Source organism: Hermetia illucens, chromosome 3 (assembly GCF_905115235.1).
Source record: "Hermetia illucens chromosome 3, iHerIll2.2.curated.20191125, whole genome shotgun sequence".
Classification (NCBI taxonomy): domain Eukaryota; kingdom Metazoa; phylum Arthropoda; class Insecta; order Diptera; family Stratiomyidae; genus Hermetia; species Hermetia illucens.
Window position 1 is genome coordinate 97777277 of NC_051851.1, and position 13264 is coordinate 97790540.

At 45.9% G+C, this 13264-nt stretch overlaps 1 protein-coding gene across 3 annotated transcripts in view; it reads left to right on the top strand.

Moving 5' to 3' along the window:
* LOC119651153 overlaps positions 1-13264 on the top strand; it is a 414598-nt gene that overhangs the window by 278004 nt on the left and 123330 nt on the right. The gene's annotated exons all lie outside the window — the stretch shown is intronic.

Below are 13264 nucleotides of genomic sequence, written 5' to 3' on the forward strand. Positions count from 1 at the left end.
TATAGAGGAATCCTGAAAGTTACTAGGTGCAAATTCACCTGGTTATTTGATATTACGAAATTCAATCCTGTGTTCAGTGGTGAATGAAGCATCTTGTAAAGAACATTTCATTATATGGCGCCCATCAAAATCTCTATGATTGCCATCCACGCTTTTTGATTATCATCATCATCAGTACATCAGTGCAGCAATTATAGAGGTATCACGTTGCTGAGTACCATCTATAAGATATTCTCCGCTATCTTGCTAGGTCGGATAGCTCAGAACATCATTGACCCATAGCAAAGAGACTTCACTCCCAGCAAATCAGCAACAGATCAGATTTTATTTCTGCGATAAGCGATGGAAAACTGTTGGAATATGGACACCAGTTCCACCATCTATTCATCGACTTTACAGCCGCCTATGTTAGCATAATAATAATAATAATCGTTGGCACAACAATCCATGTTGGATCAGGGCCTTAAAGTGTGTTAGAGCACTTCATTCAAGACCGTAACGGTACACTAGGAGGCAATGTGGTCAGCATTGCGCTCGCCCGAGATTATTACCCAGATTTGACGCAGGTACTCATTCACAGCTGAGTCGACTGGTATCCGACATCAAATCACGATACAAATTCCACTGCCACCAGTGAGATTTGAACCGCGACCTTCCGTACGACAGCCTTGCGCTCTAACCACTAAGCTATCCGGACAGCTGGCTATGCTGTCCGGATAGAGGATGAGAGAATTCGGTATCCCGGCGAAATTGAAAAGATTGGCTAGGCTGACCCTGACCAATGTACGAAGCCAGATAAAAGCAGCAGGATCACTCTCAAGACCATTCGACATCAACAACAGTCTTAGACAATGGGATGCCCTATCATGCGTCCTCTTTAACCTGATCGGTGATGCTGAGATAAATGCAAGAGGAACGATCCTCTTTTAGTCCACCCAACTACTGGCCTATGCTGACGATATCGACATCATGGGAAGAACCACCCGAGACGTACAAACTGTCTTCATCCAGATCGAGCAGGCGGCACTGAAGACAAGACATATACTTTGTCTTGTGGTGGTGACGTCAGCACCGAAAAGCAACCAACCAACAATATCAAACCGCATGGTCAAATCGGAAGAACAAAGATAGGAGAATACAACTTTGAGACCGTTGACAATTTCTCCTATCTAGTGTCGAAAATCACAACCGATAACGGCTACGATGATAAAATCCGCGCACGGTTGTTGTCAGCCAACAGAGCCTATTTCAGCTTACAAAAACTGTTCCGCTCGAAATGTCTCACCATAGGGTCAAAGCTCCTACTGTACAAGACAATGATCTTGCCAGTCCTCATGTATTCCTCGGTGACTTGGGTTCTTAGCAAGAAGAATTTCGAACTCTTGGCCACATTCGAGAGAAGAATCCTCCGAAGAATTTTTGGCCCCCTACATGAGGATGGACGATTCCGTAGCCTACATAACGACGAAATCTAAGAGCGATACCATGACCGTCAGGTTGTGGATAACATCCGGCTTAATAGGTTATGGTGGGCGGGTCACTTAATTCGTATGGATGAGGATGATCCCACCCGGAAAGTCTATAAGGGCAATATCTATGGTAGAAAAAGAAGACGAAGCAGACCCTGCCTAAGATGGAGCGATGCCGTAGGTCAGGATGCCAGACAGCTTTTAGAGATATCGAATTATTGGACCTCGGCGCAAAACCGGGATGTCTGGAGTTTCTTATTAAGGCAGGCCTATACCGGATACCGATTGTTGCGCCGTTGATGATGATGATACATTATACTATGGTAGGATACAGAGGGGCAGCCGGCCTACCATTCGCCCATAAAACTTTATTGGTGTTCTGTCAAGATTTCTAATTTCATTTTGACGATCGTGTTTCTGCCAGCAAGAAGCACGTAAATACTTCTCAGTGAATTTTGAGACTGTCGCCTTAATAAGCTTCCATTCTGTGAGAAAGACTGACTGCAGAAGACATAATCACGAAAAGACTGTCAACCCAGCCAGTTTTATATAATTTCTGGGCATTGATTTGGTTTTTGCTTGGAGGAGCAGTACCAATCCACATGTGCCGCTTATTAACCATCCCATTCCCGAAATCTCCAGATATAATACAAGTTCTTATGAAGTGCAACCTCATCATTTTAAGTTGTTCATTATCGCGGATCATCGAAGGCCCAGAATAGTATATTTCATACCAGACTGTAGTCCCGAGGCGATTCCTTAAAGGCAGAGACCGACAATATCGACTTATATAGAAAATCGATTTTCAGATTTTTGAGTTGAAGGACATGGTTTGTTAATTTTTTTAGAATCTGCCAACAATTCCAAACAAAAAACCTCTAAACAACTCTAAGCATGTGGTCAAAGACTATTTCATTTACATAGTTAAGAAAGCCCACGAACCCTCTTCCCACCCAACCAGACCGAGGGGCGACCAACCTAAGGATAAGTGGGAGGCAAATTCTAAAGGCCCGCATCACAGCGATGCGACCATGCGAAAATGTGTTGCTACATTCCGATTGTCGTTACAGAAGCTTATTGATGTTAATCGAAAACAGTACGAATCAAGGCTGGAGCCCACTAGGCCAGACTGTTACCGGACAGGATTCTTCGGACTATAGCACAGGTTGCAAAGATAACCGCTTTTTGCATCTCTTTGTATAGTCGAGCTCTAAGGTCGAGCATTTTCAGCGCTTTATGAAAATTTTGTGCTGAAATCATGACTGGGGCTACTTAGACCTTTTGTAATCTCCAAGTCTGCTTAATATCGTCCGCCAAAGGACCGTAGTTCCGGATTTTTTCTTGCTGTTTTTGAACAGTGTTCCGGTCCAACGGTATGGCTACATCGATTATGAAGCACGCTCGTTCTTGCTGCAGAAGCAGAACTAGATCGGGTCTATTGTGATTAACACTGCGGTCGGTGGCAATCCCACAGTAGTTTGACCCGATCATTTTCCAAGATTCTCTGCTGAGTATACTTATAGTAATTATGGTAGGTTACCACTATGTTACACTTCTACGCGAGGTTTTGATGGAGAATCTTGCAGACGGAGATATGATATTGGTGTACTCGGTAGTGTTCAACATCCTGCACGCAGACGTTATGTGCTGGATTATCTCCTCTTCACAGTTGCATAACTTACAACTGGAGTTGGTCATTGAGGAATCATGAAGGATGTACCATTTGTATTTTTTTGTTGGGAGCGAAGCATCCTGAATCGAAGTTAGGAATGCTTCGGTCTCATAGAAAAGTACACCATTAATTTGTTCGAAGCTTCGATGACCCCTGATATGACTTCCGTGAATGGGTTCCTCTTTCCACTTGTCGATCTTCTGTTGGACTGAAGTAACATTTGATATGGGATGCCATTCTCTGTTTTTCAAGTTCAAAGGAGCAAATTTATTATCTGTCGTGACGGTAGCCTGATGTATTTGGCTAGAGGATTGTTTCTCGAAGAAAAATTCATGAAGAGAATACACTAGATTGTAGTGAAATGTTTTCAAATCAAGTATCCCCATCCTCCCTGCCGACATGGGATGGTGATCCTCAATTTTTCGGCAGATCTATTGTGCATGTTGTTGTATTTACGTATTACTCCACTGTATCACACCGGGAGTATATAGAAGGACGTGAATGGCAAAGGTGTTGATTACAACAGCGTTCGTATAATCGTTGGCGCAACAATCTATATTGGACGAGGGCCTTGAAGTGTGTTAGAGCGCTTCATTCAAGACCGTAACGGTACACTACAGAATTATAGTTCCCTATAGGAGGCAATGTGGTGAGCATCGCGCTCGTCCGAGATTATTACCCTGATTTCCCTCAGGTACTCATTCACAGCTGTCAACTGGTATTCGCCGTCAAATCACGATACAAATCCCACTGCCGCTAGTGAGATTGGTGTTGATTACCGCGATTTTATTTTTCCCAAACAGCTCTGTCTTCAGGACAAGATCCAGATCCCCCAGCAACTTAGATTTCATTATTGCCACAGCAGGTGTTGTCGCCTCCAATATACCGAGGTATTTGTAGACATTGTCCGAATCCATACCCTCCTCCCTCCCATACTCCCCCCCCCCCAACGACCCTCAATGGAGGTCATTATGGCGGTGTCCTTCGTTGTCAGTGTGTTTTCCATGAACAATTGCTTTTATGCAACATTTCTCCAAACCCAACTGCATGCCGATATCCCTGCTGAACTGTATGGTGATATCGAGCAAGGACCGAAATTGGTTCTCGTCTTTGACATACAATTTGATGTCATCAATATACATTAAATGACTTAAAGAAAAAAAAAGTAAAGGGCATTTTAACGTACAGACTTAACTACAGTCCACAAACTAGGATTATTAAAAAATATTAAAAACTAAATTTTTAGTGCTTTGTTAAACTTTTTTTTGAATTTTGGTGTTTTTTACGGCTTCTTCAACTACTGACCGAATCGCAAGTATCTTACTTTGCGAACCGTAGAAATATGTTCTGAATAAGTCGTGAAAATTTCAAAGAATTCGGTTGGATAGATTTTGCGCTATGGTGGCAGCCAATTTTCAACATGCACTTTCGAGAAAAACGCATTTAAAAAGTGGAATGTGATTTTTAGCCATAAAACCTTAACTGATCATTAATCTGTTATACCTAGTCCATAAACCTTAGGTTTCTTCAAGAAACACATGTACGGCCTTGGCTTCAATTCTTGTCATTTTAGCGAAGTCATTCGAACGTCATTCGGACCGACAAATATGAGCTTTATTATGACGATCGACGTAAATCTAGCATGTGACTTATCACGTGTTTAACACTATAATTTCCGAACGACTCCGAATATCAAAAAATCACTTTGCCCATATATTCTACACTATATCTAGATACAATTGATGCCAAAAAAATTCAATTCCGCGAATCCGACACATGTGATGACTCCCTTAATATACATTTCGACAATATGCCATATTTGATTTGGAACCCGTGTTTGCTTTCATGCAATAGATGGGATAACGGACAAAGCCAAGCAAAACCACAGTGGGCTTAGAGAGTCGCTTTGGAAGATGCCACGCCTGATTGGTGTCTTTTCTGATGTTTGTGAGGATACCAGTTCTTCATCACTGTTCTCAGGAGAAGAACGACATTCGAGTTGATTTTGTACAAGCGTAATGCTTGTAGTAACCACGAATGTGATAAGGAGTCGAAGGCTGATTTATAATCGATGTAGGCTGTCGAAATATTTCGTTTTTGGTGGACGGTCGGGAGCCTTTTGCGCATCCTTTTTGCTCCTCAGCTATCAATTTATGAACATCAAGATGTTTTGTGATGTTCGCACACAGAAGTGAAGACCTTGTAGATGGAAGGAAAACAAGTAATCGTTATTTTGAAGGGCAAAAGGCAGCCTGTTCCTTGGTAATGAGGAAAGTTATCCCCCTGGTGAAAAATGCTAGAACTAATTGAGGAACGGCAGTCATCTGATTAAAATGATTTGTCAATTCCCTGTGAGTGTTGTCTGTCCTTCTCTGAAAGCTTTGTTGATACCTGTGGATGCGATTGGAACGTACCGCAAGGTGCTTCACCACCTCGAGGATTTCTTCGACTGGCATATCATTGTAGAGATGGCAGTTTCCAATGGTGTTGTCAATACATCTGTGCACTCTTGGTGATGGATTTCCAAGAAGTGCTTGCGTGGTACGCCCAATCTCCTTTCTCAACTTTTGGACCCCTTTGATGAGTCGACTTACCCAGAACCGTAAAGTCTTCCTGCGCATACCTTTGCTATTAACTCCAATATGTTGATTATGGAGGCAAATAACCGTGGCAGCTGCAACGTAAACCAGGCTATAAACCTCTGTCGCAATAATCCGCTAGCCAAACGATCAGCAAAGATTCTGTCAACAGCATCAATAATGTTAGTAGTTGTCGAAGTAATCTTTAGTTTTTAGATCTTTGATCTAACGTCTGGGAGAGTCTCAGCATATTCCGTGAATGCGACCTGGAATGCGGTCAAAGTCTCATTCGAAACTGGGTCGACATCCACAATCACTAAGCTTCTCCTGATTTTTGGGTTCATGGCGTGCCTTACAAGTGGAATATTCGAGTTGCTCCTTTGTTTAGTCCGTTTGTTAAGGACTTCTTACCAGTCAGCCTTGCAACAGAACCCCAATGTTGCAATGCCTCATGGTGACCTCCAAAGGTAGGGAAGGTATTTAGAGGGGAGCCGCTGAAATATAGTTTAACGTCACTGCAATTCATATGAAAGCGCGTCGATTCCTTCACCCTGGATTACGGATTTGTTAAGGAGATTTACTCCCCCAAAAAGGGAAGAATAGCTTAGGGAAGATGAACACAAATGAAAACGTTCTGCTTATCCGCGGCTACTTATTTATAAGATCATCTTGCAATATTCGTAGCTGACCCTGTGGGTCATGTCATTATCCGCAACCCATAACACGCGCCTGGTCGCATGCGGAATTATGGGGGGGATAGATAGTTGGCATTTGAACTTGGTGGGGCATAGTGCGTCAAACACACCTACGCGCCATCACTCGCAATTACCTCAAATGCGGTTCAGTTCCCCGACGATTTCCCAACATCCAGTTCGGCTCCACCGTCGACAGAAACCACACTTCCTTGATATATAAATTGATTATCCTTTCCGATGCTCTGTTTTTAATGCAAATGAGGAGAGTACAATGATCCGTCACACTGAAAACCTTGCTTTTGTAGGGGTTTATCTTCAGCTCAACTCTACTTGCCAAGCTATTTGATCAAGATCTATGACCTGGGGGGAACAAACAGTCATCAACGTATTTGAGGACAGCCCCATTGAACTCTTCCACGTCATGAAAACAAGCTATCTTGAAGAAAGCAACCAATGCCAACAAAAATAGATGAAAAAATGCAAATGGCGGTGAAGCACTTAACATTTTACGCCATTATATGTTGCTCTGATAAAAGCTATTACTTTTTCCGCAATGCCCCTCCAACGTAGAGCACACTAGCGAAAGCTTTCTCAAAATCGATGAAAAGTGAAGATCTAAACTCCGCGCAAGTTCCTAAAATGATCCACAGGGCTTTGGTATGGTGTTAATACAGAAGGATCCGGAACGGAAACCAGCCTGCTCTCTATTGATCAAGTTTCGTGATCTTCTTTGATGCGTTCGAGGATTATTTTAGCTATTATCTCTGCAACGGCAGTGAGCACACAGATACTCCTCCGATTGTCACACTCAAAACGAATGCCCTTCTTTTTCATCTTAACGATTATCCCCTTCTTCCGCTCTCTGGGAAAGGTCGCGGACTTCCGAGATTTCCGTACAAATGGAAGTAGCAAATCTGAGGTAACTGTAGGTGCAGCGATGAATAACTCTGCTGAGACACCGCCAAACCCGGCGGCTTTCCTCCATTTGAATGTATTCATGGCCGAAATGATTTCTCTTCTGCTTGGAGGAACAGTCATATCCGCATGTTACGGTTACTATCCATTTCATCTAAAAGAGGAGAAATTTGGCGGGATGTGATATGGTTAAAAACCTTGGTGAAGTATTCTTTCCACCTCTTCAGTTGAACGTCATTATGGATGAGAAGTCGACCATTGACGTCCTTCATAGGACCATCGAAAGACGACGACCACATGATAGTTATTTCGTCAAGCAGTATATTCTTCCGAAATTATTGCTTGCTTCAACAGCGCAATATCAAATTCCCTTGTGTCGCACAAAACGCTGAATTTCGCGGGATTTCGCTTGGTATCGAAGTTCGAACGCGTCACGCCTACCTTCACCCGCAGCGATCAACAGAGCCTTCAACCTTTTCCGTTCATCGATTCGTTTTTAGGATTCTATAGTCAGCCAGATCTTATAATCCTCTTCCCTCTCCAACCCTGCAAGAAGGGACGGATGTAACACGCAAGTGAAGGGTGTCAGAGCCTTCGCTGTTACGTACATCCAGGAAAAAACTCCTATATCTATCTATCTATTTAACCTTTAGGAAGCCTCCCCTGAACTGTGGAAAACTTTTGAGTACCAGCACCTGTCACTTTCCATCTACTACTCCCATATAGTAGCAAAGCTTAAACTTTGACGCAAAACAACTTGAACTTGAAGTTTTTATTGAGATAAACGCATTTACAGATTTTCAATAAACCAGTCAAGGTAAATTCAGTTCTGTTATTGCGCTAAGCGGTACCACTGTCAACGGAGACAACCCCTGTGTGTATATCAATTCATCGACGCCTTCGATGTTCTGTCCATTAATACAAATACAATAGAGACTTTTAGACGACCAGTCCGTGGCTTGTTGTGTTACAAGACATGGAACTTTACCGAATGCTGTTCGATTGAGCCCCATGCACTTTCTTCAGCTATTCATCTTTCCGCATCTGCATTTCCGATGTTCTGCTCTCCTACGGGCAGATGCAATGGCGAAAAATGAAGGAGAGGAAGCGGATTTTAAAGGGCATCATTTCTTATATTACGGGCATCCAGAAGACAAGAAGACAACTGTTGACACCGATATAGTCGATCTGACTAGACGTTTGTTGCCTTTTAGTTGAAACCCAACAAACCTTAGGACAGACTCTGTGTACGAATAATGTGCTGCCGATGACAAAGCCACGAAACTATAATCTACAAAAATTTTTATCATTGTAGTTACCGTCACCAAGACCATGCCATGGGTTGCCAAAGCCCACCTTAGTACTGACATCACCCTGTGAATTTTTACCCATAGAAGGTACCTTTCTTCATCGTAAATATCGGTTGATGCGTAGTTCTGCGCAAGTGTGCTGTTTCTTTGCCTTAACTGAACATTTCGAACGATGATCCCGTCATAATCTGGCTCTAAGTCATGAGAGCGCGCCATACGGATGCACTATCTACTATCACGAGGCTTTCCAGGGTACAAAAGCATAGTACTGCAAAGAAAGAGGGTTAGTCTCGAGAATGCCACAATATCTCCTTTGGCTTAGGGTTATATGAAGAAAGGAAACATCTGAAGACCATCGATACCGTTGTCAAGGATCATGTTCACCTTCCACTAATCATAAACGATTTTCAACCGGCAAAGGTCGTAGGTCCTAGGACTTATTCCCAGGAACAGATCGTTTTATCCTCTTTTCTAAAATAACGGTTGAAACCCTTTTCCCTTTTCAGCAGGTGATTATAATTGCGATATTTTTCTTTTTTTTTTGTGGAGTAGGGTAGGTGAATCTGTTTACGCACAGAGTGTTGGACTCCCGCAACAGCACGCTGGCGGACTACCAACTAAACACCTCGCTGTCATCAGAGAAATAGCCTGGAACCGTTTGATACATTACTTCGGGCTAGCCCTCCCGCTCTCCTGGCTTTGGGGGCCTTCAAGTCAGGGAATACCTTTCACCAACAGGGGGGGGGGGGGGAGGGTAGGACGGAAATTGTCAGTTCAGGGAACCCCTTATCGTCCGATCCCTCCGCCGGTCGAATTCAATCTTCTTCGCAATAAGAAGAGCCCGAACATAATGCGCAATACGATTCCAGCTGCTAGCGCTCTTCAGCATATCTCTGACTATGTTGTGTGGAGAGAGCTCGCCTGTGTCTGATAAGGCTGCTGGCGAAGACGTCCCACCTCTCGCCAGAGAAAAAGGTGTGTTCAGCGTCGTCCGCCATTCCATTGCAGAACACACTATCAGGAGATCACCCCTTCCCAATCCTGTGCAGGTAAGACTGAAAACCTCCGTGCTCACTTAGAAGTTGGGCAAGGAAGTAATCAACCTCACCGGGCGTTCTGTACGGGTCTAATTTGTCGATGAGCCGCGCAGTCCACCTGCCCCTTGGCTCATTTTGCCAAGAAAGTTGCCACTCGCTAAGGGTGCGTTGACGTTCTTCCCGCGCAACCACCTCTCTTAAGTTTTCGTCCTTACGGCGATAGTAAGCTTTGCGCTCCTTGGCGAGGAGGGCAACGAGGATCACTCCTGCGATCACCGTCACAGCCGGTTCGGAGACGGTGCGATAAGCAGATGCCACTCGCAAAGCTCCCCGCCTCTTCACTTGAGCGGGGCGTTTACGATGCACCTCCTTGTCAAGGGCATCAGCCCATACCTCCGCACCAGAGAAGAACCGACTGCGTTGCTCCCATGAGGATATAGGACCCCCGACATTCGCCATTAGCCGACTCAAGACTGCTACTCCAGTTGCAGCCCTGCCCGCTGCTGCTTTGATTTGCTCGAAGAAGCTCATCTTCGAGTCGAGCATTAAACCAAGGTATTTAACCGCTGGCTTTGACTCTATATATTAAACTCGCCGATCGATATGGGACGCAGGGTCGGGATTCTCCTTCTGGTCAAGATGACTACTTCGGTTTTTTTCCAGCGCAAGGTTGAAACCGTGAGCAGTCATCCATCCGTTTGCCCGTCGCATCAATATGCCAAGTCTGCTTTGCGCCTATTCAACAGTGCGTCCGGCGACAAGTGCCGCAACGTCGTCTGCATAACCCATCAAGCGCGACTCTTCGGGCATATCGAGTCTCAGCAGACTATCGTAGGAAGCGTTCCAGAGGTCCGGCCCTATGATGGATCCCTGTGCTAATCCCGACATGAATTTCATCCTCCTTTGGCTCTCTAGCGTCTCATAGAGCAGGGAGCGACCTTTCAGGTAATCCCTCAATATCCGCAAGAGATAGCTTGGCACGTGAAAGGAGTTCTCTATTGTGCCTAGCATATCTATCCATCTTACGGAATTGAAGGCATTTCTGACATCAAACGTTATGAGGAGCACTATCCGTCGAGATCGGCGGCTGTGTGTCTCGGCTCGATTAACTGTATCTACGACCTCCATAACAGCACCCACTGTAGATTTCCCTGTTCTAAACTCGAACTGCCTTGCGGATAAGTCCCCGGTAGCACGGATCGCTTCAGCGAGTCTACCCCTGATGAGCTTCTCGAGCATTTTTCCGGCCGTGTCAAGCATACACAGCGGTCGGTATGCACACGGGAGCTCCGGGTCTCCTTTGCCCTTACTGATCAACGCGAGTCTGGCCACTTTCTAGCGACAAAGAAAAATGCCCTCCTTCAAGCACGCGTTGAACACTTCAAGCAGCAATTCTGCCGTTGACGGAACACCAGTTTGTAAACTTCCGCCGGAATGTCATCAGAACCTGGCGCCTTCCTATTTTTCATAGTGAGAACCGCTTCTTCGAGCTCTCTCATTGTGAAATGATCCACGACACTTTCCGCGCTATTTACATCAACCCGTACAGGGTGGCTGGGGAACAATGCCCGCACAATGCGATCCATCTGGTGGATGCAGGACTTCCGCAGAGCCCCGATTTTCCGGGTGACAAGGTTATAGACAAGATTCTGCCAGACGCGAGCTTTGCTTTTTTTTATAGTGCGGAGTCTCCTTTTTGCTGAACTATATTGTGCCTTTACGGCACATGCCTCCTCGTTGGCGTGTGAACGTTGTGCCAAACGGCGGAGCTTATGACACTCCTTCCGTAGGTCGGCAATTTCTGCCGTCCACCAGTACATAGAAGGCTTGTCGCGCCTGGGGCCTCTCCGAGGCATGGAAGCCTCACACGCCGTCGTTATCAGGTTCATCATTGAATTTACGACGGTGTCAGCTGCGACACTACAACCCCCCGGAGTGCCCCCCCAGCGCGGCCCTAGCTGCTCCAAGAGCTTCGACGAACTTCCCGATGTTCACCCTCGCGACATTTCACACGCAGGGGGAGCGTCGTGTTAGTGCTCGCCGGCAAGGAGCATCAACCACTTCGAACGCAATGTACTAATGATCATTTGCCGAGAAGCCTTCTAGGACTCGCCGCCCGTCCACTGATGATGCCAAAGATTCCGACACAAAAGTGATGTCAGGAATGCTTCCTTCACAACCTGGGCGCCAAAATGTTGGCGTGGATCCGGTGTTTAAAACTACGAACCCGTTTCTCGCTGCCATTTCCAGAATTCGTTTCCTTCTGGAGTCTGACTGGGGCATGCCCCATTCAAGAGCCCTGGCATTAAAATCACCGCCAACCAGGATTCGTCCCTCCGTGCTCAAAACGGCGTCCTCCAGAGCATCAATACCGGCGTCGAAAGTCCGGCATCGTCTCGTTCGGCGTCAGGTAAACGCTAAAAACGCCATCGGGTCCTTGTTTCGGTATTGCTCGTTAATCAGCACTAGATCAGTATTTACTTCCGCAGCGAACTGTGCTAACGACTGGTGAGCGGTTACACTCCGGTGCATGTTAATTTGTAAAATGCGGATGATGCCGTTCGCACCCTAGCCCTCTCCAATTCCGCCCTGAAGATCGGACACCATCCCGAGCCCGCAGTGTGGGCGACGCTCTCACCAGGCGCGCCACGATCCCTGCAGAAAACGTAACCCTCGCTTTACCTGGTGGTCTTCGCTCTCCGGCATGCTGTCCTCCTGTCCGGACCCTTGCAAGCTGCTGACGTGTGTCCATAGTCGAGACACTTGCAGCACTTGGTGGGGACTATCCGCATTCGTACCCTGCATACTACCCATCCGATTTTGATTCTCGTGTTGCTAAGGAGTTTCCTCGCATATTGCTCGGGGATTTCCACCACGGCAAGCTTTTGGCCTCGAGCATTTACAGAAGTTATACCTACCCGGGCATTGGTTACCTCTGGACATTCACGCTTTAGTGCCTCCTCTACTTCGACCTTTTCTGTGAGACAGTCAAGGTCCCGTATTTCTAGAGAGCACATGGGCTCTAGGCTGGAAACAAGAGCCTTCTCCCCCCCCCCCCCCCCCCCCACGTCTTTGGGCCCAGTTCAACGAGAACTCCACCACTCCTCGTTTTCTGTATCGAAGACACCTCTGCTTCCTTCTCTTCGGGTTTCATCCTGTCTGCCTTTCGTCGGCTTAATGAGCAGAGCCGACGGTCTAGTACCTCTTCGTTTCCTCGTCTTTTCATTTCTTTCTTTTTTTCATTCTTCGCCTTCTTTTTTTGGGCCCTGGAAACTACTTCGATAAAGTCTCCTTCGGGCACGTCGTCCTCTTCCCGCTTTTTCCCCAGTTTGCTTCTCAGTGGGTTATCTGCGGTCCGTTTGACACAAGAAGTGTTCTCATCGGGGAGTGCAGCTGTTACTGCCCTCCAATTGCCTTTCGCTGCTCTCCACGTTCGCCTATAGAAGGAGATATGGTCCAATAGTTCCTCCAGTTTCATCAGTCCGTTTTTGATGCCTTTGCTGATGAACATCCATCCTCTGATGGAACGTTGCCGACCGCATACGCTTAATCACTGCTGCGCATTTCCTGATGAGCCTTTCCTCTCC